Below are 17,368 nucleotides of genomic sequence, written 5' to 3' on the forward strand. Positions count from 1 at the left end.
GGAAGAAGATATCTGACGACATTGGTGATAAGCAGTCAGATCCCTGACGTGGCGTCAGCTACATCATCAGCCTAAGATAGAACCTGGAGGCAACTGAAGCCTCTCTGACGCCATCCATAATAGGGTGTCAACTTCTTGACGTGGGTCAGCAGGGGCGTCACCTATTTCGAACAATTTTATTAATTTTGTTATTTAATTTCCTTAATTAGGCTTTAGTATAAATAACATCTTTTAGGATTTTTGAATGGAGATATAATTCATCTATCAGACATCAACTCTAAGAAGAGAGAGTATTTTTTCCCTCTTTCATAAAATATTCTTGTGTTTTCATATCAACTATTTTTGGGGTTTCTACCTTGTGATTAAATTGGAGGAACTACTTGTTGTTTTCTGTCCATTTATAAGTTTATCATTATAATCATGAATTCAACTTGTTATTTTGTTCATCAAATCATGAGCGGTTAATTTCATTAGCCGGAGTTATGGGATCCATGGATTAGGGTTTGATATGATACTAGGTGTTTAACGGATTCAAAGAATAGTAAAACATCTTGAAATTCTGTTGTTTCAACTAAAATCTAGTGGTTGCAAACATTAGGTTATGCCTTAGGTTTTATTTTCTTCTAATGGAGAAATAGACTAGAGGACGTGAATTATCAATAGGGACTCAGAAGCTACCAACCTTTTGTTTAATGATTAATGTCGTAACTGGATTAATCTACCTGAGATAACATCCTATTGGAAATAGATAAGTTATCTAAGTTTGAGAGAATTAGATAATAAATTGTCTGGTGAGATCGAGAGATAAGTCAGATAGTATAATCATCAGGGATATTCTGTTGTTCTACTCATTCTGAGAATCTCTAGCATCACTTAGTATCTATCAATTTCCAAAACCCTTGGTGAACATAGCTCTGGTTTTCCAATTATCTTGATTACAAACATTGAAGTTTTGAAAGTGATATTTAACACACCGTGAACTTAAACCCCCATCCTTCAAAAATAGTAAACTACCAGTAAAATCTTTCATAAACAAATTAAAGTTCACTCCCTATTCCCTGTGGTATTTGACCCCACTCTAGTTGGCTTTTATATTGACAACGATCGCTTACACCCATTAAAGAGTGTAATTTGAGTGTTATCAAAAATGGTGCCGTTGCCGGGGAATACGATTGTAGACTAAAAATTTTGTGTGCGGAAATTTGCTGATAGTTAAGTTTCCGTGATTTACGTTTATTTGTTGTTTTTATTATTGTAGGTACTGTGTTGTTTATGTCAAGCATGAGAAATTCCGAAGAACCTCTATTACCAATCAATCCGGAACCTCAGGAAGTAGAAAGACTAGCTGCTTTAGCCAGGGCTCAGATGAATGTGCAAAATTTGGGTCAACAAGCACGTCACCAAAACCCTAATGATGAAGACTTGGGTGATGAGGAATTACTAAATCCTCAAAACCCAAGGAGAGCTGAGCAAGTTTCTGCACTAGTGTAGCAAAACATCAACAGAAATCATCTAGATTGAGGAAGGTATAGTCAACAGCCTATGCAATATGAGGCTGATGATGATGATGATGGAATGGATGGAGTTGGTGCAACGGGTGCTATCATTCCGCCACCATTGGCACCAGGTGCAAAGTTCAGCATAACAAGTACCATGATCTAACTCCTGAATCTAAAGTGGTTATTTGGAGGCTTTTTTGGTGATGATCTGCATAAGCATTTGGTGAACTTCATCACCATTTGCAAATCCTTTGACAATCCGGGGGTGAGCCAGAATGCGATCAAGTTGAGATTGTTTCCTTTGTCTCTGTTTAGGGAGGCAACAATGTGGTTGAATGAGTTAGAACCTGATTCTAAAACCAACTGAAGACAGTTGAAAGATACATTCCTAGAATGGTTCTTTCCACCCTCCAGAAGGGTACAGTTGAGGTATGAAATTAGCAACTTTAGATAGCTTCCGACTAAAGCACTGCATGAAACCTGGGAAAGATTTAAGAAGAAACTTGCAAAATATCCGAACCATAATATGATGGATTTGCTCTTGATGGAGACTTTTTACAAAGTTTTCAACTCTGTGATGAAGCCTATTATGGACAACGCTGCAGATGGTTCGTTCATTGACCTCCCTTTTCTGGATGCTTCTGACATGCTGAATAGAATGACCAAGCAGAGTCGAGCTTGGCACATTAAGGATTATGTAGTGGCTAGCCCAATTATTGCTGGTGGTATTAATGCGAAGTAACGTAGAAGGGATGAGGAACGAGATCAGGATATAGCCCACTTGAAGACGCAGATGGACTTGTTAGCTAAGCACTTACTATCCGACAAGACTGAAATACTCAAGGCTGTGGATTCTCAGGGTACTGTATCTGCAGGTGCTGATGCTGAGGCAAACTATATGAGTAATCAGGGGGGTTCCCAAGGTAATAGCCAAGGGAACCAAGGTCGGACTTTCTATGACAAGCCTGATATAAAGATAGAGAGCAGGAACTTTGGAGAAATAATAATAATAGGAGTGGTTTGTATATTCCTCCTGGAAGTTGGGATGCTTCGACAACTAGTTCTGTCAAGATGTCCATGGAGGACATAATAGAAAAGTTATTGAAGGGATTTAAGGAAACTAACTCGGGGGTAACTAATATGAAAAGTGAGTTTTTGACCCTCAGTCAGTTGGTTAGGTCACACTCTGCGTCCATTAAGCAGTTGGAGTAACAGATGAGCCAACTTTCGACTACTCTTAACCAGAGAAAAGCTGGTACTTTACCTAGTGATACGGTTCAGAACCCATGGACTGATGGCTCTTGTATGGCGATTACCACTCGGAGTGGTAAGGTGTTATCTAGCCCTTCTATGGGTAAAGCTGTGGAGGAGGTAAATGTTGATGAATCAGAAGGACGCAATCCAGTGGACTCTGAGAAGTTGGATGGCATTGTTGATATTTCAGAGAAAAAAGATGAAAAAAAGGGGAAGTGGTATTGAACCAAATGCCAATACCACCACCTCCATTTCCTCAGAGATTGAAAAAGAAAGAAGATAACAAGAAATTTATCAAGTTCATGGCAATACTGAAATAATTGACAGTGACCGTGCCACTGATGGAGGCACTTGAGCAAATGTCAAACTATGCTAAATTTATGAAGGAATTGCTAATAAAGAAGTGGAAGGTAAGCTGTGAGCTGGTGGACAACATCCACCACTGTAGTGTTGTTTCTTCATAAACCTTAGTACAGAAAAAGCCTGACCCTAGGGCATTTACTATACCGTGCATAGTTGGGTCCATGAAGTTTACCAAAGCTTTATGTGACTTAGGAGTAAGTATAAATCTGATGCCGCTTGATATCTACAAAAATCTTGGATTGGGGAAGCCTACCCCCACAACGATGTGTCTTGTTATGGCAGACAGATTGATGAAACGACCAGTAGGTGTATTATATGATGTGCTGGTAAAAGTGGATGACTTTATTTTGCCTGCAGATTTTGTGATATTGGATTGTGATGTTAATTTTGATGTACCCATCATTTTGGGTAGACCATTATTATCCACGGGAAGAGTATTGGTTGATATAGAGCTCAATGAGCTCAAATTCAGGTATGGACAAAAGGAGGCCAGATTCAAAATACAACCACCTATGAAGTAGTTGGAGGAGATCAATAACTTTTTGGTTGTGGATGTATTCCAGGAATGTGGTAATGAGGTAGAGATACGACATCTTAACGAAGTCTGAGTAGTCAAGATAACCAAGTCATGCCGCGACACTAAATCAGGCGCTATTGGGAGGCAGCCCAAAATTTTATTTTCATTTATTTTGTTTTTATTCATTTAGGTAGTAATAGGAAGGAACTGAAGAGGTACAAAAAGGTCAAGGTAAAAACTGAAGAATTCAATCCAAATGGTCTTGACGACATTCATGATAGGCTATCACAACTATGAGGGCTTATCACCAATATCCTCAGAAAGACCAGCAATGGAGACCTTCTCTGTTAAGGCTGACGACCTCTGTGATAGGCTATCACATTTGTGATGGCTTATCACAAGTTATCGTCAGCCATTATTTTGTTTTTGAAAATCTGGGCACAAATTGACCCAAATCAGACCCGACCCAGATCCAAACCCTTCAGGTTCCCGCTTTATTTTATTTCCTTCTATAAGTATTATTTTATTTTCTTAGTAGGATATTTAATTCCTTTCAAAACACTCCCAAGTATACAAGGAAACCTCTTTCCTGATAGTTGTGGGATTGCAAGAAAAATTAGAGTCTATCTGTCATCTTTTCTTCTCTCTCACGTAATCAAGTGGAGTCAACTCATCAGGAACATTCTAATGGCACCTAACAGTAAGAATCCTAACACTCCAAAGAAAGCTTTCAAGCCTAAAGTGGTTCGAAATATTATTGATGAAGACTCTGATTATGATGATGAAGAACCACTGCTCAGGTGGAGGAGAAAGAAACCCAGTCCAAAGACACCTCCTCCACCTAAACCCATTGCGGTAGAGGATAGTGATGATACTGAGACTACCACCCCAGCTGAGAGTGAATCTTCTGAGCAAGAAGGTTCTAGGCAAACTGAGTCCGAACAGCCTGAGTCTGAGAAGGATGATTCTGAGAAAACATCCTTTGAAACTCCCGCGACTGAGATTCAAGCTAAGTAGAAACCCCCAGTTTGGGGAACTTTGATAAAATGCAAGAATCCGGAGGTTCAAGAGAATGTTAAGTAGAAAATCCCTGAAGCAGAGGACATTTTCCTCAAAGGGTTGATTAGAACAAAAAGAAGATCAACCAGACGACCGGTGTTTCCAGAGAAAAGATTCATCATCATAGGATTGCCTGGGTATCCTGCAGTTGAGAAGAAATTCAGAGATGATGGGCTGGGATGGACTGCTAAGGGAAGTAAACCATTTTTCCGTACAGTAATCCAGGAGTTCTATGTGAAATACCAGGCTAGATTAGAGAGTATGTGCAAGAGTGGAGAGACCACAGCAGGACAGCCTTTGCTGACCAGAGTTCCAGTTCGTGGGGTAAATGCAGATATTTCTGGTACGACTATCAACAGGTTTCTACATGGACCCAACTTTAATCCTTAGGTCACAAATCCTGCATTCTACAATCGTCTGAAGAGTAAAGATGACCAGCGTCCTTGGTTAGCTACACTTATAGCTGAGGGAGACCCTTTATGGCTGACCCAACCCAGTGAGCGTATTTATAAGGCTTCTTTGACTCAAGATGCAAAATTTTGGTGGGGTGTTGTGCACACCCATTTGATGTCGACTGACAGAGATAATATTCTGGGTGATGATCGAGCAATATTGGTTGCATGTCTTGTGGCCAAGCTTAAGCTGAATTTTAGGGAGATTATTATTGAAGAGATCAAGATTCAGGTAACGAGGTCTAACACGGCTTATCCGTTCCCTTGTCTGATTACCAGGCTATGTACAGAGGCAGGGGTACCACATATTGCTGGGATTGATGAGACTTTGTATGCCACCAAGACCCACAACCCTATTCACTATGAGAAAAATCAGCCAAGGCTGACATTTGATAGAGGGGTGAGGGTTGAGGTGAACCCATCAGTTGCAGGCCCTAGTTCAATACCTGAAGTTGAGGTGCGAGCTTCTGAGGCTACTCCGGTACGCTCAGTTCCTAATGATGAGTCAGGTCCATCAGTTCCTACAGCACCAGCGAAAACTGCATCCCAGCCTATTGATATCAGAAAAGTGTCCAAATAGGCCAGATGGTGTGAGACGCAGCTACGAGCCTTTGTTGAGCAGTTTGCTACTGCTGTAGATAAAAGAATCAGGGTTTCTCTTGAGCCCTTTGCTACTTTGCCTGCACGTGTTAAAGATCTGGAGAAACATTTTAATACAAAGGCATAGGAGCTAACTGGAGCAGAGCTTGCTGAATTTAGAGTGTCCCTAGAAAGGTAAAAAATGAGATGGTGGTAGTACAACAACACCAGTTTATGATGCCTGCAGGGCAGACAGCTGAGGAATCTAAGGATGAACCTCCAATCCTTGATGTCATTGTAGAGCCAGTGAAAAAGAAAAAGAAAAAAGACAAAGAAGCTGAAAAGGTAAGAGAAAGAGACAAGAAGATGATGAGAATGAGAGCAAGGCTGAGAAAAAGGTAAAGAAGAAGAAAAAGGCAGAGAAGACACTGCAGGTAGATGATGAGTTGACAGAACAGGAGAAAGTAGATTTGAAAAGGGCAACACAAGCATCCCGAGAGGACAACTGGAAATGGAAAGAAGCACTACGAGTGAGAGCTATAGGAGCCTCATCTAGCAGAACAGCTGAACTGGAGCAAAGAGAAGCTCCTGATGAGGATAACACAACTGTCGGGTCGAGGACCCATGATTTGAGACTTGATTGACTCCGGGTATGCCCTAACCCTTAGTTTCAGTTTATTTTGATTTTAAGTTGAGGGTGTAGGGTAGCATGTTGTTGTAGCATATTCTATAAATATCTAGAAGTAGAACAAGTTCTGTAGGCAGTTAACTAATTTTGTGATTTTGAACACCTCTCTGAAGTTTTGTTTTGCATGATTGTATGAATTGCACCTTAGTGTGACCACTGTGCATCTCATCATGGCATTGGTTTAGTTACCTGATCATCACTGCTGAACAATTGCATAAACTAGATAGGTAATAGCTAGTGATATTATTTGTGTGCCCCGTGTGTGTGAGACTATACCGAGTTCTCTTTGTAGTGTCAAATCTAGAACTTGCTCGGTTCGTCTTTCCATAGTTGAAAGATAGGGGTTAGGAAAAGATCATAGGCCATTTTTGAATTTAAGTCACTATTAGCCTAAATGACCTTCCTCTAATGCATGATATCCCTTGATCCCAGTTTAAGCCTTAATTGACCATTTTTCTTTCTATGATACCTATCACCTTCCCTTTTTAAATCATAATGAACCTATTTTGGCTCTAGTCCTCCTTGGACACTGAGCACCTTAACGTAGGCAAATAGCCTAAGTTGAGGGTGGCTATCATAGGGGTGCGTGATATAAGTTGGGTATCAAGAAGGGTAGAGTAGAAAAGAAAGAATCAAATAAAAAGAATAAAAGGTTGGGTGTTGGTGAAAAAGAGCAAGAAAAGAAACTCTGTTTGAATAAAAAGAAGTGCACCCATCCTGAAAGTATGATTAAGAAAATAGAAAAAGTGAAAAAAGGAGAAAAAAAGAATAAAGAAAAGAAAAGAAAAAAAGAGAAAATGAGGTTAATAAGTGGACCCCATAAGTTAAGGTAGTGCCAAGGAGGTTAGTCACTCTAAGTGATCATTGTCAATATAAAACCCAACTAGGTTGGGGTCGAATCCTACAGGGAACAGGGTGTGAACTTCGATTTGTTTACGAAAGATTTTACTGGTAGTTTACTATTTCCGAAGGATGGGGATTTAAGTTCACGGTGTGTTAAATATCACTTTCAACACTTCAGTGTTTGTAATCAAGATAAATGGGAAACCATAGCTATGTTCACCAAGGGTTTCAAAAATTGACAGATACTAAGTGATGCTAGAGATTCTCGGAATGAGTAGAACAACAGAATATCCCTGACGATTATACTATCTGACTTATCTCTCGATCTCACCAGAAAATTTATTATCTAATTCTCTCAAACTTAGATAACTTATCTATTTCCAATAGGATGTTATCTCAGGTAAATTAATCCAGTTATGGCATTAATCATTAAACAGAAGGTTGGTAGCTTTCGAGTCCCTGTTGATAATTCATGTCCTCTAGTCTATTTCTCCGTTAGAGGTAAATAAAACCTAAGGCATAACCAAATGTTTGCAACCACTAGATTTTAGTTGAAACAACAGAATTTCAAGATGTTTTACTACTCTTTGAATCCCTTAAACACCTAGTATCATATCAAACCCTAATCCATGGATCCCATAACTCCGGCTAATGAAATTAGCCGCTCATGATTTGATGAACGAAATAACAAGTTGAATTCATGATTATAATGATAAACTTACTAATGGATAGAAAACTACAAATAGTTCCTCCGATTTAATCATAAGGTAGAAACCCCAAAAATAGTTGATACGAAAACACAAGAATATTTTATGAAAGAGAGCAAAAATACTCTCTCTTCTTAGAGTTGATGTCTGATAGATGAATCATATCTCCATTCAAAAACCCTAAAAGATTCTATTTATACTAAAGCCTAATTAAGGAAATAAAATAACAAAATTAATAAAATTGTTCAGAATAGGTGACACCCAGGCTGACGCCACGTCAAGAAGTTGATGCCCTATTACGGATGGCATCAGAGAGGCTTCAGTTTTCTTCAGGTTCTATCTTAGGCTGACGATGTGGCAGACACCGCGTCAGGGATCTGACGGCGTATCACTAACGTCGTCAGATATCTTCTTTCTATGCTAACTTTCTGCTTAAGGCTGATGCCATTCTTGATGCCTTATCACGACTTTGACGCCATGTCACCGGCGTCATCAGAATTACTCCTCAAACTGCAACTCCCTGGTTAAGGCTGACGCAAATGCTAATAGGCTATCACGAGGACTACGACTTATCACGAAGGTCGTCAGCCATCTTTTCTTCTATTTTTCTCATATTTTTAACTTTTTTGCTCCATTATTGTTTATTCTCATTTCTTCAGCCTTTTTCTGTAATATCATGATCAAACACATCAAAACAACAAGAGTTGCTTCAGAATTCTTAATTATTTTGAGCTAAAAACATTAAATGTGTTAGCTTTTGCTCACACATCAGCAGGCAGTAGGTAAAATATTGATTACAGAAAATAATGAGGACAAACAGAAGAAGATAATAGAATGAGTAGAACCTCTGGCAATAGAGGAAGGAAGTATGATAAAAGTGATGAATGATAAAAGTGATGAATGAAAACAATAAAGATCTAGATGATGAAGATCTAGGGGATAACATTGATAAAATGGCTAATGAAGAGAATTTATGTCCTAAGCAAATTAAATCACTGAGTGCAAAGAATGGAAAAAAATAGAAGAAGAAAAGAAATAAAGTGGCAGAAAGTGCAATGCAGACAAGGATTTAAGCCATCAAAACACTTTCACGTGAATGCATTAATTTGGAATATCAAATCAGTGAATACACAGAAAGCTTTTATAAGGATTATCACAATATATAAAAGATATCAATTTGGTTTAATTGGTTTGATGGAACCATTTCAAGATGGTCAGAAAATAGATGAGTACAAAGGCAGATTAGGTATGCAGCATGCTGTAGTTAATAGATTAGGTAAGATATGGGCATTCATGGATGCATTCATGAAGTATAACATCATTAAAGATGAATAACAGTTACTTACTCTGAAAGTTGAAAGCCAGTTTGTGGACTCAGCTGTTTTTGTCAATCTAGTGTATGCCAAATGCTCTCAGAATGAGAGACTAGAATTGTGGGAGTCTATGGGAGATCTGGCTAGTTTTATACAGGATCCTTGGATGGTAGGAGGTGATTTTCATGTTTTCAGAAATGAGGATGAGAAGCTTAGGGGCCTACTAGTCACTATTAAAGAGACTAATGACTTTAACCACTGCATTAATACTTGTAATCTAGAAGAAATTGCTTTTATAGGCAGTAAGTATACATGGTGGAATGGAAAGATAAATGAGGATTACACTTTCAAGAGGATGGATAGAGTTTTGGTGAACTATAAAATGTAGGATCTTTTTCATGATATAGAGATTAAACATCTGGTGAGGAGTGGATCAGATCATGCTCCAATGGTGATACAATTTAAAGCTACAGGAGAGAATTTGGTTAAACCCTTCAAGTTTTTGAATTTTTGGCTGAAAGAGGAATCATGCATGGATGGCATTAGGCAAAGATGGAAAACAGATTTTAAAGGAAGCTCATTCTTAAACTTCCAGAAGAATTTAAAGAATACTAAATCAGCACTAGCTAAGTGGAGAAAACAAACTTTTGGAAATATTTTCCAAGAGATTGCCACATTGGAGGAGGTCATAAAAGTGAGGGAGCAACAGTTTAGATCAGAGCCATCAAGTTCAAATAGAGCTAAACTGCCACAAGCACATGCAGAGCTGGCATTACAATTGAGATGGGAAGAATATTTTTGGAAACAAAAGTCAATTTTTCAATGGTTTAAATATAGAGAAAGAAATACTAAATTTTTTCATGAAGTGGAAAAGGGTAGAAGGGCCAGGCTAAGAATTAAAAGAATCCAAAATGCAGAAGGAGTATGGTTGGAAAATCAATAGAAGATTGCTTAAGCTGCAGATTCCTTTTTCCAACAATAATTCAAAAAGCAGGAGGATGCTGAAGATTTTTTAGTGTTGAAAGTTTTTCCAAAGCTCATAATAGAAATGCAGAATGAATATTTGAAGAGAATTCCTACCATGGAAAAAGTGAAAGTAGCAGTAATAGGACTGAATAGAGATAGTGCTGCAGGACCTGATGGTACGATAGGTGTTTTTTTTCAATATACATGGACTATAATAGTAGAAGATATACACCAGATGGTTACAACTTTCTTTTGTGGACAAAAGCTACCAAGGTTTATTACACACAGTAATTTGGTGTTATTACCAAAGAAGTTAGTAGTAAACATATTTTCTGACCTTAAGCCTATTTCACTAAGCAATTTTGTGAATAAGGTCTTTTCTAGAATTTTGCATGAAAGACTAAAGAGACTACTTCCAGATATAGTATCTGAGGAACAAGCTGGATTTGTGCAGGGCAGAAGTATAGATGAAAACATTCTGCTAGTACAAGAAATAGTATCAGAAATCAAGAAAAAAGTGAAGCCACCCAACATGGTGATAAAATTAGATATGATGAAGGCTTGTGATAGGGTTGAGTGGTATTTTCTTACTAAAGTTTTGAGGAGGATAGGTTTTTATGAGAAGATAATTGATATGGTATTCAGATTGCTGGCTAAAAATTGGTACTCTATTTTACTTAATAGACAACCTAAAGGTTTTTTCAAGTCATCTAGGGGACTAAATTAAGGAGATCCTTTATCTCCTACATTATTCATCATAGCAGCAGAAATATTATCAAGAAGCTTGAATAATGTAGGAGATAAAGGATCTCCTTAATTTAGTCCCCTAGATGACTTGAAAAAACCTTTAGGTTGTCCATTAAGTAAAAAAGAGTAACAATTTTTACATTGCTTATCTATTATGAATCCTCCTAAAAATGTACTAATTACTATTCATAAATCTTTGCTAATTTTTTCTGGAGTAGTACAATAGGGAGAAAAGGAAGGCATTGGGTATCATGGAAGATAATGTTCTTACCAGAGGCAGAAGCCGGCTTAGGTTTCAGAAGGTTAGAAGATGTTTCAACAGCCTTTTTTGTAAGCTATGGTGGAATTTCAGAACTATAGGGACCCTTTGGAGTGAGTATATGTTTAACAAATACTGTAAGAAGTTACATCCTAAGGAAGTCTGGTGGAAAATGGGAGGGGGTTCTCAAGTGTGAAAAAAGATGTTATAAGTTAGAGACAACATTGACCATCTCATTTTTTGGAAGGTTAGAGGAGGAAATACACATCTGTGGTTTGACAATTGGAGTGGTTTAGGAGATTTTTACTCAATTCTGAAGGATAGTAAAGAATGGGATCCCAAGTTGCAAAGTGTATAGGACTTAATGGTAGAAGGAGCATGTGATTAAAAATGTAATTCCAAGTCACCAACAGGTAATATCGAATAAATCAATATAGAGTTTAGAAAAAAAGGATGTTTTACTGTGAAAACAACTTGGGAATATGTGAGACAAAGAGAGACCCTCTGAATTTTACAGAAAATTGTGGATTAAAGGGATGTCATTTAAGATGATTTTTTTCATGTGGAGAATGTGGAAAGTAAGAATTGTTATGGATGATATAGTTAGGAGATGGGGAGTGCATGGTCCTTCCAAATATTGGTGTTGTCACATCCCAACACAAGAGACCATAGCACATGTGATGCTAAGATCCTATGTTGCTAACAGGACATGGTCCTATTTTTCTTCTTTTGTAGGAATCATTATTCAAGGTTTAAGCTTGAGAGAAATAATTCATGCTTAGTGGGAAGCTCAGGTGAGGCAGAGAGAGAAGATATATTTCAGAGCAATACTAATAATCATCTTATGGGAGTAATGGAAGAGAAGAAACTCAATGAAGCATAAAGGAAAAATGGTGACAGGTCACAGGGTAATTTATAATGTCACTAGGCAACTAAGAATGCTACTAAAGGTTAGAAAACCAACACTGGCGTTTCCTAAAACATGGCCCGATATCCTACAATAGCTAAGCAAGATGAGACCTAATATTAGACGCAAGCTAGTATATTAGGCAATGCCAGACCACGGATGGTACAAGTATAATATAGATGGGGCCTCTAAAGGAAATCCAGGAAGAAGCTCATGGGCTTATTCTTTAAGGGATGCTCAAGGAGATCTAGTTCATGTAGAAGGATCAGTGATAGAGGACACAGACAACATGAAAACTGAAGCAAAAGCAATCTTATATACAACATATCATTCAAAGCAATTAGGTCAACAAAGGATCATCATTCCAATAGATCCCTTATCTATGCAGAACTTTATAAGTCAGAAATAGGAAATTTCATGGAAAATAAGTGACTTTATTGATCAAATAAAGTATTCATTGAAAGAAAAGCAGGTTAGCATTCAGCACATATTCAAAGAGAAAAATCAATTGGCTGATTACTTAGCCAACTTAGCAATTCAGTAAGGTAACTTCACATCACATTATTTAACCAGTTACCAAGTACAGATAGGAAAATCCTAAATAGTGATAAGCAGCAATGCCCATATGTGCTATTAGTACCATTAAAGGGGTAAGGGACTAGGAATCTATAACAAGTTTCACAAATGATATTTATAGAAGTAGAAGTTTCACAAAAAGGGTGAAAAAGATAAGTAGCCTATCTACACCAGCCAACAAAAAAGGAATCTCATCAGATTAGGGGTCTTATGGTCAGATTTATCTTAAGTAGCTAAGGTACTTGAACTACTCCAAATATCAATGGGTCCGAGCATCCCAGAATCTCCATCCCAGCTATACCAGCAGCTCAAATATGTTACAAGAAAGGAAAGAAAGATACAGAGAATACAGTAAGCAAAGAGTGGCAAGAAACTTACTTGGAGGACGACACAAGCCTCCGAAGACTATACCCGATAAGTTAGCACCAGAATACATTAGCAGCATCCATAAACATAAGATTTCAATTGTGGATTTATCAAAAAAGGAGATTGAACAGGAGCTAAAAGGAGTAAAAATTAGCAAATGGAGTAAGAAGAAGAAATATGCATTCATGCAAGCTGAAAAAGCTTCAGATCGATGCATCCAAGGAACAAAATTGCAAACCCATAGCTGGAGAAGAGTGAAGTTGTCATTGCTAAAAGGGAACAAGGTGGAGAGGCGGTCGGAAGTAAAGCTTACTGTTAAGCTTTATTTGAAAACCTTACAATCTTATTTATTTGTTTTTTTGTTGGACCAGGTCAGCTTGTTGGGCCGACTCCTTTTACTAATTTTGGATGTTGTATTATGATGGATGGGTTGGTCCATCTTAAAGTTATTTTATTAATAAAATAACAAATTAAACCAAAAAAAAAGCTTTCGATTACTGCATACGTCACTACACGAGATAAACGTATATATACATATATTCAATTGTCTCTCAGCTTTCAAATACGTACTATAAACATCACATACACGATTTTACCACCCCATAATAATATACAACGTATTTCACAAATATTCAGATGAATTATCAATTAGTTTATCTTATGTCATTAATAAACCTTCACTATATAATATGTATATACTATATATATACCTATAGACACACATATATACACACTATCGACTATATCAAGTTCTAAATATGTACTATATATATCACATACGTACACAAGTACATTATCCAATAATATAATGCGACATATTCCATATACATACTCTGATGAGTGATCGATTAATTATATTGATTAGCTTAATTATATTCTACTAGGTTTTGACTACATCGTTCATCAATCGATCACTACATCATACATATATATATATATATATAAAGATATTTATATATAAAGATATTACCTTATAATAGAAATGTTCATTATATTATGATGAATTATCGGTTATATATTACAATATTATGACTGCAATAGTAACATAATATCATTATCTCAACGGTATGATATATACATATACACATTGATTGTACAAAGAATATGCATGTTTAATGTCACTTAACGTATATACAAAGAAAAATATTTATTTTATATATTGAAACATAAGTAAAAGATAAAGATTATGATTAATGTAATTTGTTTATTTTATTTGATATATTTTTTAGTATAATTTTTTCAAAAAATTCTAAGATTGATTAATTTTTATATTTATTATATTGGTTATCGACTACATGTGATCAGTGTAATTTCAAAAAATTATATACATATTAGATTGTATATATAATTATTTTTTAATAAAAATAATATATATATATATATATATATATATATATATTTGATTATATATATAATTATTGATTTCTAAAAATTATTTACTTTTTATTTTTTAGTTCAAAAACCGACCACAAGTGGTAGGTTTTTTAAAATAATTTTCTTTTTTAATTTTAATTAAAAAGCGACCACAAATGGTTTGTTTTTAAAAATTATTTTCTTTTTATTTTAATAAAAACCGACCACAAGTGGTCGGTTTTTTAATATTAATTTCTTTTTTATTTTAATTAAAAATTAAACACAAGTGATCGATTTATAAAAATTATTTTCTTTTTATTTTAACCAAAAACCGACCACAAGTGGTCGGTTTATTTAAGTTATTTTCTTTTTTATTTTATTTATAAACCGATCATTAGTGGTTGGTTTTATTTAAAAATGTAATTAAAAATATTTTTAATTATATTTTTTTAAATAAAACCGACCACTTGTGGTCGATTTTTTTTTCATTTTTTTTAATTTTTTATTTGTAAAAGAAATAATAATTAATATAAAAATTATTGAAAGAATTTTTTTGAAATTTTAAAATACAAAAAATGATCACTTGTGGTTGCTTTTTTTATTTTTTTTTTAAATAAAAATATATCGATCACTTGTGGTCGGTTTTTTCTGATCACATTCTATGGTCGGTTTTTTGTGATCAGAAATCCTGAATTTTTTAGTAGTGATCAGTGACACATAAATTCAAATAATAAAAGTAACATATATTGTCTAAAAATTATATAAAATATTATATATCATTAAAAATTTAAAATATTGAAAGATCGTACACAAAATGTAATCAACTCTCCAAAATATATCTCTATCATATAAATTAAGATAAAAAAAAACATATGTTAGATTCGTCCTTAGGCAGACTCTCGTGTCTAATTTTTCGATATTTTCGGAAGATGCCAACTAGGAAATATTGATGTTATTCTTTCTACCAACAATGAAATCAAGGGGAGAAAAGAAAAAAGAGAACATCATTTGACTTACTAATGATGTCCACCATAAACGTCAATATTCTTTTATTTAGGATTCTATAATATGACCTTTTAATCCTTGACAAACAATGTAACCATATCTATCCATGTCCTATCAGTGTAAAAGTGGGAAATAAATATAATCCTACTATAATAAGGCCCTAACAAGAAATAGATGTAATATTTTGAAAAGAAACTTTCCTGAACATTATTGAATTTGGCAGTTTACGAACCAACTTCAATTTTGTCGAATTGTGCCTCTATTAAATCTCCATTCGATTTCTCTTTGGCTTATTTTCTTATCCACTCATACGTTTTTTCTTTCCTAAACCACTGCATCTGCGCATAGAAAATCTCTATACTATGGGAAGCAAACAATTCCACCAATTATTATCAACAAGAATTCAACTTAGCTAGGTTTGAATTCATTCTATTGTTACTATAACTATTAAAGAAGCAAAGCATAGTTAATAAAAAGGAGGACATTTTCTAGGGGACTAAGACATTATACATGTTTAATATGAATAAAGAAGTAAAATTTGTACACATACAATTTTGTCGTCGAAATATATTGCTCATACTCTTATTTATTGAGATGGACAGTAATGATGTGTACTACAGATTAATCAATTAGTCACATTTTCTGGGTTTTATTTTTGTATTCTTTATGTTTCTCGACTTAATATCTTTAGTTCGATCAATTTGCAATGAGTTGCATGATAATTGTTAAGTTTTTAAGAGGTGTGAATAAAAAATGAATAGGTTTTTTTTCGAAAAGACATCGAGAGAAAGGATGCAATTTGAATAGGTATCTTTTCACTTTGGATAGTTATGACCTTTTTAATGGGTAGTGACTTTTTCAAAGAGTTACACCTTTTCTGAAAAGGTGCACCTTTCTGAACCATTATTTCTCTTCATGAAGCAACACCTTGATGGTAATAAAACCTGATTTTTTCCTCAGGTACATATATGAAATTTTGAAGTAAAACACTCCTTTTTCTTGAAAAACCTTAGTGTCATTTGCTACTGTTGAGTACGTTCATAGTTCGACAGAGTTTGATGTGCTATTCTGTCAGAGTGATTCAGTTTATCCTGAGAGGATATATTCCATAACCTTGGGTACTTGAGAAAAATAATTTTATTAAAGATGCACCGTAAATTCGGTGAACTTAAATCTTCTAATCTTCATATTTTTTAAACGTGTTTTGCTATTTTTCAGAAAATAGTTTGAACTTCATTTGGTTATGTTAATAAGCTGGGTTGAACTTATTGTTGAAGTTCAAAGTTGTGAATAAAAAGTTACTTTATTTCATTGTTCATATGTTAGTTTGAACATGTGTTTGAAGTTCTTGTCGTAAAACACAGATTTCACAAAACCCAAACTTTAAGAAAATTATAAAAATATTTATTTTTTGTGCTTGTTTAGTGGGAAAAAAATATTATCACCATTTATAAATCAAGTACTTGGTTAATATGTATGGGTATGAATTTATGGAGACTAAAATCTTTTGATTTCTACTCCGGTTAGAAAATTTTCAAAACTTCACTGAGAAATTGGATTGGGAATTTGAGAATTTGATTGAAAGAATATCAAAACTTCACTGATTCGTTAAACTCTCTATGTTAATTTTTGGAGATTAAAACCTATGATTTTCTACTCTGTTTGAATTTGACTCTAATTTGAAGAACATAAAAACTTTGTCAGGTTTCAAAGTTCATTCGGTTGATGATTTGAAGACATAATAACTTCATTATTTGCTAGAAATAGGTTGTTTAAAGATTCAGTCTTTATTGTTAGTATTTTAAAATACTAGAGTGTTTATCAAAACTTGACAAAAAAATAATTAATGAAGCTGAACAATAAATTGATTCGACTGTGAATGATTTTGTTCCAGCATAAATCAATGTTGCATCAT

This window comes from Capsicum annuum, chromosome 8 (assembly GCF_002878395.1).
Source record: "Capsicum annuum cultivar UCD-10X-F1 chromosome 8, UCD10Xv1.1, whole genome shotgun sequence".
NCBI lineage: Eukaryota > Viridiplantae > Streptophyta > Magnoliopsida > Solanales > Solanaceae > Capsicum > Capsicum annuum.